General features: G+C 44.2%; 1 protein-coding gene across 2 annotated transcripts in view; it reads right to left on the bottom strand.

Annotated features, from left to right (window-relative positions):
* LRRC8C (leucine rich repeat containing 8 VRAC subunit C) overlaps nucleotides 1-6209 on the bottom strand; it is a 99597-nt gene extending 93388 nt beyond the window's left edge. The window contains exon 1 of one of the 2 annotated variants that reach the window (XM_070367729.1): nucleotides 6012-6209. The gene's annotated coding sequence lies outside the window, so the exon portion shown is untranslated. The remainder of the gene's footprint in view (nucleotides 1-6011) is intronic. The other variant, XM_070367728.1, reaches the window with a different exon arrangement.
* Nucleotides 6210-11688: the final 5479 nt, after the last annotated feature.

Raw genomic sequence — 11688 nt, forward strand, 5'->3', positions numbered from 1 at the left:
GGTGACTCTTTTGCAAAGACCCTGATGCTGGGAAAGATTGAGGGCAGGAGGAGAAGGGGACGACAGAGGATGAGATAGTTGGATGGCATCACCGACTCACTGGACATGAGTTTGGGTAAATTCAGGGAGTAGGTGATGGACAGGGAGGCCTGGTGTGCTGTGGTTCATGGGGTCGCAAAGAGTTGGACATGACTGAGCAACTGGTCTGTTCTCTCATGAAAGTCAATTTGATTGTATCCTCCATACTGTGCCATGATTAGTCCTATTTTCAACCAAATGGTTTGAAATCCTCCTTGCTTATTATCTTAACCTTCTCTCTAAGGCAGGTACAGGTATACCTGTTTTTTGAAAGTTCCCTTTACATCACTTCAGTTTTATGAAAGACCTATAGTGGTGCCTGTTTTGACTAACTGAAAGAAATCCAAAAAGGATTTTTGCACTTATGGAAAAGAGAGGTAAAAAGCAAAAATAGTGTTCAGCATTGGTTTTGCAGTAAGGAGAAATACAGAGGCAGGGAACACCCAGGGCAGCAGCGACAGTGGCACCGCCAAGCTCCTCCCCCAGGAACTACACTCAGCATCTCCACATCAAGCCCCATAACTTTGAACAGTATCTGTGAGCATCTGCGCTTTATCTCCATGTATTCTGTGCATGGGTTAGTAAGATGTGTCCTAGGATAACTGTTCCTTCCCTTTATGCTATTTCAGCTTACATAAATTTTCAGAGGAACTCTGCTTGCAGATAATGGGGGAAACCTGCATTTCTTTCCCGTAGGTAAATTATAATCCTAGTTAAAGAAATCATCGGGGTCATTACCCCATCTAAAATGCCAAACTACTCAAATACTGTTGATGTACTCAATATATTTACAACCTAATGAGGTTACTATACCACCACAGAAGCAATTGATCAATAAAACATAGCTATCTTACCTGGTACCTAATGGCCAAGGCTTTGAAGAACTGTGGCCTTCCAGTAAATGTAATGCCAGTTAAAGGAGTGAAGGAGGCTGGGATGAACAAGTCTCAGAATAAAGCGGAAGGTGCCACTACTCATGTAACAGAGACAAATAACTTGGGTGTGTTTCCTAATTATTGTGAGGATCTCTCTCTGAATATCTGACTCATCTTTCATTCAGGAAATTGAAACCATGAGTGCCGGAGAATTGATGCTTTTGAACTGTGGTGTTAGAGAAGACTCTTGAGAGTCCCTTGGATGGCAAGGAGATACAACTAGTCAATCCTAAAGGAGATCAGTCCTGGGTGTTCATTGGAAGGACTGATGCTGAAGCTGAAACTCCAGTACTTTGGCCACCTCATGTGAAGAGTTGACTCATTGGAAAAGACTCTGATGCTGGGAGGGATTGGGGGCAGGAGGAGAAGGGGATGAGAAAGGATGAGACGGCTGGATGGGATCACCGACTCGATGGACAAGAATTGGGGTAAACTCAGGAGTTGGTGATGGAAAGGGAGGCCTGACAGAAAGGCAGGCCTGGTGTGCTGCGATTCATGGGTCGAAAAGAGTCAGACACAACTGAGCGACTGAACTGAACTGATGTTTTATTTGAAGCAAAGCATATAAAGAAATAGAAAAATGTCCTTGTCTTAAAGAGTTTACAGTTTTTTGTAGGATGTTACCTAGACAAATAACCTTAAAAAATGTAAAAATCATTAGGGGGGGATATGTTATCTGAATTATAAATGAACTGACAAATGATTAAAAATGGAAGGTCCATGGCTTACATAGGAGTTGGACCTTGAAGTAGATGCAGAACATTAGCTGGTAGAGACTCAGTGAAGGGTGAGGTATGTGGTAGGGAGATACTAGGATTGCCATGGTGCTCTGAGTGATAAGCAAGGCTGAGATATCAGGAGAGGCAGAAAACAGGATAGTGCATTTGCCAAGATATACAAATTCCATCCCATTGAAAGATGGCTATTAATATTCTAAAAAATGTGCAGAGTAGGACAAAGGAAAAACTACATAAGGTGAGTAAGTGTATATAAGTCAAGACTACAAAAACAAGGATGTGATTCAAAAGTTAAAGATGCTAAAAAGCAGATAAGGCCTTCATATAAAAGAGTGAATCAATGACAGTGCTGACTAAATGCTATATGCATGTAAAATATACAAATGTAAAATTAAGCAGAAATTTCAATCAGTGGTAGACTACAGTAATTCTTACCATTTATTAAGCACCTACTAGGTGACAGGACCACATTTTGTCCCATTGTGCTAAGTCGCTTCCGTTGTGCCTGACTCTGTGATCCTATGGACTGTAGCCCACCAGACTCTTCAGTCCATGGGATTCTCCAGGTAAGAATATAAGAGTGGGTGGCCATGCCCTCCTCCAGGGGATCTTCCTGACCCAGGGATCAAACTCACTTCTCTTATGTCTCCTGCATTGGCAGGCAGATTCTTTACCACTGGTGCCATCAGGGAAGCCCTTTGTCCCATTACTTCATGGCAAATAGAAGGGGAAAAAGTAGAAGCAATGACAGATTTTATTTTCTTGGGCTCCAAAATTACTGCGAATGGTGACTGCAGCCAGGAAATTAAAGGACGCTTGCTCCTTGGAAGGAAAGCTATGACAAATGTAGACAGTGTATTAACAAGTTAAGACATCACTTTGCCAATAAAGGTCCATATACTCAAAGCTATGGTTTTTCCATTAGTAATGTACGGATGTGAGAGTTAAACCATAAAGAAGGCTGAGCGTCAAAGAATTGATTCTTTCAAACTATGGTGCTGGAGAAGACTCTTGAGTCTCTTAGACAGCAAAGAGATCAAACCAGTCAATTCTAAAGGAAACCAACCCTGAATATTCATTGGAAAGACTGCTGCTTAAGCTGAAGATCCACTACTTTGGACACCTGCTGCAAAGAGCTGACTCATTGGAAAAGACCCTGATGCTGGGAGGGATTGAGGGCAGGAGAAGGGGGTGGCAGAGAATGAGATGGTTGGATGGCATTACTGACTCAATGGACATGAGTTTCCACAAACTCCAGGAGATAGTGAAGGACAGGGAAGCCTGGTGTACTGTGTCCATGGGATGGCAAAGAGTCGGACACAATATAGTGACTGAACACACAACACACAGGTTTCAGAAGCTGTCCTTTGTAAGCACTGTTACATTGAATGCACACAATGATCCAGCTAGGTAGGCTTTACTTATAAGCCCATTACACACCAAGAAACTGTGGCTCAGAGAAGCTCAATAATGTGAATTAGTTGGCACTTGTTCTATGCAGTAGAGCCAGAACCTGTACCAGCTTTTCCTATCTTGAGGCCATGCCGTTTACCCCATACCAGTCTACAATGATTTATATTTTAAGAGACATTAAGTGAATTAATGATACCTGCATTAGGATACCTGTCACCTCGTTGGTTACAATATGCTTTCATGAGTGTTCTGGGCCTAGAGACATAGCCAGCACTCCAGGGATTAAGTATAAAGTATTTGGGAGTGTGTTGCAACTCATGAGGGCATCATTATCATGTGAATGAGAATAGCTGATGAGCCAGAGTGAAATGTTCATTAGGTTAAGCTCTAAATCATTTAATAGACAGCAGTGGCAAGAAGAGGGGTTTGGGAAACAGATGGCCCTGATTCCAAATGTGAATTCTGCTATATACCAGAAAACCCTGAACAGGTGACCTGACTTCCTTAATCCCCCATTTCCTCATACAGTCCTTATGGTAAGTTAACAATAAATTTATTTAGGAAAAAAAAAGGCAGCTTTGAATAACAAAAAAGTAAATCATTAAGACTAGAGGATTTGGATATATGTATTTGTGTAATAGATTCATTTTGCTGTACACCTGAAACTAAAACAATACTGTAAATCAATTATACCCCAATATAAATTAAAAAAAAAGAAAAGACAACTAGAGGCTTGGCTTCATTCAGGCATTAACTTAGCTGTACGGTCTTGGATAAGTCACACACTCTGAGCCTCTCTCTTCTGTAATGTGTGAATGGCCATCTGCCTTAAGGTTTTGTTGTCAGATTTTGAGATCATGCATGTCAGGCATCTAGTTCAGCCTGTGTTACAGTAATGCTTCATACTAGATTATTAACACCACACTTGGCAAAATAAGTGCGTATTTCCACTCTATTTCTTTTTTAAACTTGGGTTTTACTATGAAGTTATGGGTGACTACAACTTAAGTACAGACTATTAAGAATCATTAACAAATTGGTAAAAATTAGATACTTTTTACACTAAAAGCATTCCCTTCTCAAAACACATTTCCTTAAGTGCCTAGTTCATCTGAGAAATAAGAGATTAGTACCATTAACAAAGGCTTTGATCATTTTATTACTAAGAAAGTTGTTAAACATGCTTGCTATCTCTGATACTGCTGGTGGGTGAGTGGGCCTTATCTGTGGTCAAATCTGTTATGTGAACCATGAAAAGCATCCATCCTTGCAAAGCTGCTCCCCACCTCTGCCTCAAAAGCAAACAAACAACCTGACCTAAAGAGAGTATTTGATGACTCCAAAGTAAAGCCAGTCTGGGTCAGGTCCATGGTCTTCCCTATCTAAGCAAATCACAAGAAGGCAAATATCACAGATTGGAGCTGTAGACACTTAATCTGTTACCCATGTCCACAGGTTTATGAATCTGAGCAAATTTTGTAAAGTATGGCTTACCTTTGGGGTTTACACAAATCATTTAAAAATAGAATGTAAAGAAAAATAAAAACTATAAAGCTGATGGCTGAGGTGATGGTACCCTACTGTGCGAAGAGAGTTAAGACCAGTTGCCTTCATCTCTCATCTGGACGGCATTTTAATAACTTGTCCATGAAGAAGCCTCCAGTATGCCTTAGGAAACCACTATATACCTGTCCGGAAATGTGACCGTTGGTTAAGGCTACATTTTTTACACGACTGAGAGCTTGTAAGAAATGTGTGACTAAAATAAGCCTTGCCATTTCCTTTACCTGTTCCTCCCCCATAAATCTGCATGAAATAGTCATTCAGATCTCCCTCTGCCCAACGTTGCTGGCACTCACACACAGTTTGATGGGTGCTTATTTTTACTTTAAGGTAGATAGGGACTTGAAAGTGTTTCCTAACCGGTTTGCTGGGAGTTTAAAATGCTTAAAAAGAATTCGAAAGTGAAGTTTAGCCTTAACTCTTTGAAATATCTGTCTGGGATGTGGGCTAGGTGTCCGTGGCATCCAAAGCTAGGTAAAGAGCAAGGTTTTGAAGGTACTAAAATCCGATGTATACCGTGGGTGGGGGAGGGAAGAACTGGCAGAGGGAGAGAAGAAAGGAATTAGCTTCTACAGAGCACATCCTAAGGTTCCTGAGTCGCTAACTCCATCCCTAGCCGTGTCGTCGCTGAGAACCAGCTGGAAAGGGAAAGACCAGCGAGCCTGGGTTTGTGTCGAAAGCATTGGTCTTGGTCTCAGTCGCCGGCCTAGACACCTGGTTTCTGGGGCCCGCGAGATCCAGCGAAACCCTCTCTCCCCTCGGGTCCTGCTGGGGAGCAGGCATCGCGCTCTCGTTCCCTTCGGAGACCTAATTCCTCTCTCTCCCCAAAGTGCTAACTTCAGGGGCTCGGGGGTGGTGAGGAAGAGCAGACCAGTAGGTAAAGACCCTGAGGTCTCAGGGAGGTTTAAGGTTGAAAAGAACGACGATCTCCCCCTGCGTGGCCCCGTTTTCTCCTGGTCCCCCAGCCCCATCCCCCCAAGTCCGCAGAACCTGCCGCGCTGCGCTTGGCGCCAGGCTGGGGTCTCTCACCCGACGCTGGGCTGGCGCGGAATGGGTGGGGTAAGGATTGGCGGGTCCCCGAGCTCCGGCAGCGGATGGCTCCAGGGACCACACGCCGGGCAGGAGCCCACAGTCCGCCCGCCCGAGAGCGGGGGGAAGGCAGGGACGCGAACGAGGCGGGGCGAATCGTGGCTCCAGCACACCTAGAGGACCGAGCCGGCGGTCCTCGGCGGGCCGTCCCTTTCCATCGCATCCCATCCCATCCCTCGGCGGTCCCCGCCCTTACCTCTGGGCGCGAGGGTGCCGGCTGCGAACGGTGCTGGGGAGCGGCGAGCCGTCTCCCGGCTGGGCTCAGCGGCAGCCAGCGGCAGCGGGGTCGCCCGCCGGGCGGCTGCTCATGGCTCGTCGCGCCCCGAAGCACTGCGGCCGCGGCCACGGCGGCGCCTTCCTCCTAGTCCTCTTCGCGGGCTCCGAGCCGGGACGCAGCTAACGCCCCAGCCCCGCAGCCCTCCTCCCCTCCGCCTCCCCGGCCGCGGACGGAGCCGCCTCCAGCGCCGCCCCGCGAGCAGCAGGGCCAGCGGCAGCCAGCGCCGCCCAGCGCCCGGCCCCGGGGTCGCCGCGCCGCCCGCCGGTCGGCTCCGCGGTGCCAGCCCGCTGTGACGCAGGCCGCCGGGCCCGGGAACTTCCTCCCCGCGGAGACCACCCCGCGCCCGGGCCGGCCGCCGAGGACTTCCTTCAGGGCGCCCACGAAGATCTCCCGCCGCTTGCCGGTGGAGCCACTCCTGCCTCTGGAACGCCCACCTGGCGGGCAGTGCCTGAGGAATGGACCGGGGCCACTACCTTCCCCATCCCTAACCCGAGGCTTCCCTGCGCTGGGCGGCCGCGCTACAGTCGCGGCTCCACCCCGGGGTAAGTTGGAGGGGAGCCGCTATCACTAAAAATAGCCCTTCTGGGCACTCCTCGGAAGGACTTGGGAGGATGGAGATAATCCTTCCTCATCCTGCTCCCCTCACAGATGAGCAGAAGGGTGGGAGGGGGTGGTGGGACACACAGAGAGACAGAGAACAAAGGCAAAAACCAGCTTTCCTAGACCAAAAAGCCCAGGAGCCGTTCCCTTGACACCTGAGCTTGCTGTCCGCTAGCAACCTCCTTGTTCCCGCATCCTGACAACCTGGCGCCAGGTTCTGGGGGACTGAAATCGAATGCTCCGCCTGCGATTTCCTACTGTGCATGGTGTTGATCTTTCTTGTCAAAACCACCTGTTGTTTAAAGAGTATGGGGGAAGGGGTTTCTTTCTCCCCCCGACCCCCGTCTTAAATCGACCTAAACCACGCTTTTCTTCTCCATCTTTCCCTACCCAATTTCAGGATGAAAAGCGAACTCTGCCTTATTGAAAGCTGAGTCACCTGTATAGAAAATCTCCCCAGTGGAAAAATGTACAGACAAGATTACTAAGTATTTATAAGATCTTCTGGAACGCCTTACCAGTATGAGTTTTTCTAAGAGCACCAACAATTAAACTATTGCTTTGTCTTGGCATTCAGGAATAGAGGGATTTATGCCAACAGAGCAATTCATAGACAGCTAATCTTTTTTTGGTAGTTGGTTTGTTCTTACACCCCAAAACTTAAGAAAGCAGGCCTCTCTCCTTTTACCCTATTTTAATCTCCAAGTCAAAATTAAAATTTGTCAAAAAGTTGATTTCTTAGTCTTAACTGATTTTTCCATGCTCCTCTGGCAAATTCCTACACTTTTTCCAATTCCAGTACTGTTGTTGGGTGTCTTTCACAGAAGAAAACCGTCAACCCTCTTAGTCTTTAGGAAATGACCCTAACACTAGCCTTAATTAACCCAGAGAACAACACTTAATTCTAAAGTGGGGCCTTCCTCCTAGATAGCAGGTGGGAAAATTCCTGGAAGTTTCCTAGAGAAAAGACAAAGACTGACTAGAAATTTGCTAAAAAAAATAAAATAAAATAAAATAAAAATTTGAGTATCTGGCAGGCCACCAGGTACTAGCTGAGTTAACTAGTTAACTCGGTTAAGTTAAATACCTTACCTGGATTTAAACAGCGACATGAGCACTAAGGGCACAAATATCCTGCGGAGGGCTTTGTTCTCCAGAGGCTTTCTGCCTGCACCTCTATCCTCCTTGTGCCACTAGTACCCTAAACTCAAGCTTAGTCCTCCCTAAAACGCTGCCTCACTGCCCAGTGTCAAGGAATCACAATGCTGGACTTTGGACTGAGGTGAACCCGGAAGAAATCCCTGCTTTTCCTGTGTAAATGTAAGGAAATTACTGTTACTTCCCCCCACCCCATCAACAATGTAAGTATAGTACTATAGGGTGCTGTGAGAATTAAATAACACACTTAAATCACCAAGAACAGGGCCAAACACTTTATAAGTACTTAGTAAATGGTAGCTGTGGTATTTACTACAATTCATTGCTCAGACAGTAAAGAATTCACCTGCAATGCAGGAGACATGGGTTCAATCCCTGGGTTGGGAAGTTTCCCTAGAGGAGGACATGGCAACCCACTCCAGTATTTTCGCCTGGAGAATCCCCATGGACAGAGGAGCCTGGTGGGCTACAATCCATGGGGTCACAAAGAGTGAGCGACTTGCACTATTGCTCAGAGAACAAAACGACCAGAAACAGCAATGAAGCTTGCAGATGGATTTGAGTCCCTGCAAGTTAAGTCCCTCCCTGCTCTACCCCATTAATTGCAATACCTTTGGCTACTCTGTGCCTGCTTTCTAGTAGGATCAGCTGGACAGTTCTGTGTATAGTCAGGTGATTCCCATGCACCCTGAGGTCTGAGAGGCGCTAGTCTGAAACTCACTATATTGTACTGCTTAGGTCTCCTTTTCTTATTTTACAGAACGTAAGCCTTAAGTCTATAGTCACCTCACTTCAGTCAACACACACACTTATCAAGCCCTCTGTAAAACACTAGGTCAATTAGCAATCAGCCAGCTTCTGTGATTGCTGAACCCTGAGGGTCTCAGAGAAGGATTAGGCTTATTCCCTGATTTCCAGGTGTTCACAGAGCATGGGAGAGGGAATCTGGCATGCACTTGACTCAGTATAAACCATTTTGAACTAAATGTGGTTGAAGTTCAGAGAAAAGAGTGGGCCCTGTGGGCCAGGGCTACCATTTTGATCTTTCATTAAATATTCAGTTCTTTAGGCCAAAGTTTGGCCTTCCAGATGGGCTTCCAGGGTGAGTTCTGTATAGTTACAAGTTAACCATATACTGGTTGACAATAGGGAACAGAAGTAGATCTTTCTGGGCAACTCATGACCATAGTACAAAATTTGGAATGATGTAGTGTGTGCATGCTAAGTTGCTTCAATTGTGTTTGACTCTTTGTGACCCCATAGACTGTAGCCCACCAGGTTCCTCTGTCCATGGGATTCTCCAGGTGAGAATACTGGAGTGGGTTACTATTTCCTACTCCAGGGTATCTTTCCAACCCTGGGATCAAACTCATGTCTCATGTCTCCTGCATTGGCAGATGGAGTCTTTACCTCTAGTGCCCCCTGGGAAGCCTGGAATGATGTAGATCTGGGCTCAAATCCTGAATCTGCCATTCACCAGCTATGTGATTGTGAGTTTCTTAATTTTTGAATCCCATTTCCCATATCTTTATTGGGAGAATAATACCTTCTTTTTAAGGTTCCAGTGAAGCTTAGAAAGAATATATGCAATTGCTGTGGTAGATTGTATGGAAATGGTGATTATATTACATTATCTTGTTATTAGCTACAATAAAAAGCAGCCTGAGCGATCTCATTCCTTGAAAGCATGTTTCAAAAGTCACCTTCTCTGTAGAGCTCTGCAGGCTCCAGGCAAGCATAATTCTCTCTTCCTTGTGCTCCCATATAACTTATTTTTGAATCTCTGTTTCAGCGTCACATGCCACCATTAACGTTTTGCTTCTCTACTGTTTCTTTATTCAATTCTACATCATTACTAGCAGAGAGCCTGGCAATAAATTTTGAAAGAACAAGTTTAAAAATATTTCCATTTCCTGTACTTGTTCTGACTTTCAGTATAATTTGTATTAAACTGCAGTCTCTAAAACCTCAACCCTTTAGTTTATACTAAAATTATGTGTTATGTACATGTATCTGCTTAAACCTTGATTTTTCAATGCTGGGCTTATTCTTTAAGATCAACCTGCTATGCTTGTGTGTTTTGTATGGGATGTCAGTTGATCCTTCCCAGTAATAGTGAAAGTAAAATCTAAATTCTAAACCCAAACCACCAGCAGAACTTTACCCAGCATTCTCTGCCCACCCTTGCACATCTGCTCAGCAGACCTCTTGTGAGCTTTGTGGGAAGGATCCTGAACTAACAGGAAACTTGGTTGTTTTTAAGTTTCAGCTGTTAACATTGTTGCAACCATTAGCACTTTCTGAATTAATAGCTGGAAGACAAAACCCACCTTTAGCTACAGTTTTTAAATTCTTGACTGTATGCCAATAAAAGTGCTCAGACAAGAGAAACCTTCCCTAGAAAATGTCCTGTGAGCAGGAAGTTGCCCAAGAGGTAATGTGGTCAAATGTGCTCTTGATCCTAAAATGGCAGTAGAATTGTGCCAGAGGTGAGGGTAGTGTTGCTAAGAACTTAAAATAGGATTCTAGAAAAGTTTGGGTCAAATTCTTCTAAAATCGTAATTTACACATCTTCCTCAAAACACATGCATGTGTGTGTATATACAAACACAATAGGTCCCACTAACTTGTGAGATATTCTTTGGAAATAATGGTGAATAAACACAAAGTACATGCTAATGTGCTAAGTACTAGCTTTATATTAATATTTTTATGTATTGTATCATTTAGTTACTGTCCCCAGCTAGTAGGCAGTGTTATTTTCTCTTACTGATAGAGAGGCAGATTGTAATCAAGTAACTAGCCAAAGGCCGCATATTAACTAGCCAAAGGCCATATGACCAACGAGTGGAAGAGTTAGGATCTGGATCCAGGTGAGTCTGATTTGAGAGTTCTCGGGCTTAACCACTGTTCAATCACATAGTAAAGGAATATGTATTTTTAAATTGACTCCATCAAGTATCTTCAGTAAGGTTTATGATGTACTTTTCCAGTACTTTTTGAAATTGCATTAATTTGTGCTTTTCCCAGTAGCATACTCATATCCCAAATGTGCCTTCCTGGGATGATTTTACAGCTTGCTTTTTAATTGAGAAGCGTTTTATGATTGAAAGCAAACTTAATGAAAGAGCATGAAGTGTCTGTGGTTCTGAGCTTAGGCAATATGAAATATACCAGGCAGCCTCATTCTTGGAATTTTTATTTTTATATAGACCAATGATAAATAGCTTTCACACGATGACATGTAGTATAGGTTTTAAGTAAAGATAAGTTTGATAGTCTCAGGAGTGACTTTTTTTTGTATCCAAATGTAACTGCTATAACTGCACTACTAAATAATATTTGCTTGCTACTACTTTTTAGTCATATACATACAGCCACTGATCTAAGAACTTTACCTGTATTAACTCATTAATTAAATCTACAAATGACTGGCTGTAGCCGTGAAATAAATTATTCTAAAGATAATGAAACACTGTTAAGAGGGTTAGAACTTTCTTCTTTATTAAACAAACTACATTAGGCTTTACCTCCTAAGGAAGGTAACTCATTATTTTTCCCTGGGCTAAACATTTTTAGCTTTTTCTTTTCACCATATCATATTATGCATGTAGAATGTACCCTAGAACATCTCAGATCACACTTTAACATCAACTTGCTTCAAATTTCAGTGACATCAGCCCTGACAAAGCACCTGATTTCAGGCCTGAAGAATTGCTTCTTTACTCTGAGTAAAATGCTGTTCTTCTCTGTCTCTCTGAGGCATGAATATCCATGGCTCAAGACACCTTATCGGGGTAGTGAAATTGCAGATGCTCTTGTTACATAAACATGACTC

The sequence above is a fragment of the Bos mutus genome, chromosome 3 (genome assembly GCF_027580195.1).
Source record: "Bos mutus isolate GX-2022 chromosome 3, NWIPB_WYAK_1.1, whole genome shotgun sequence".
Taxonomy (NCBI): Eukaryota; Metazoa; Chordata; class Mammalia; order Artiodactyla; family Bovidae; genus Bos; species Bos mutus.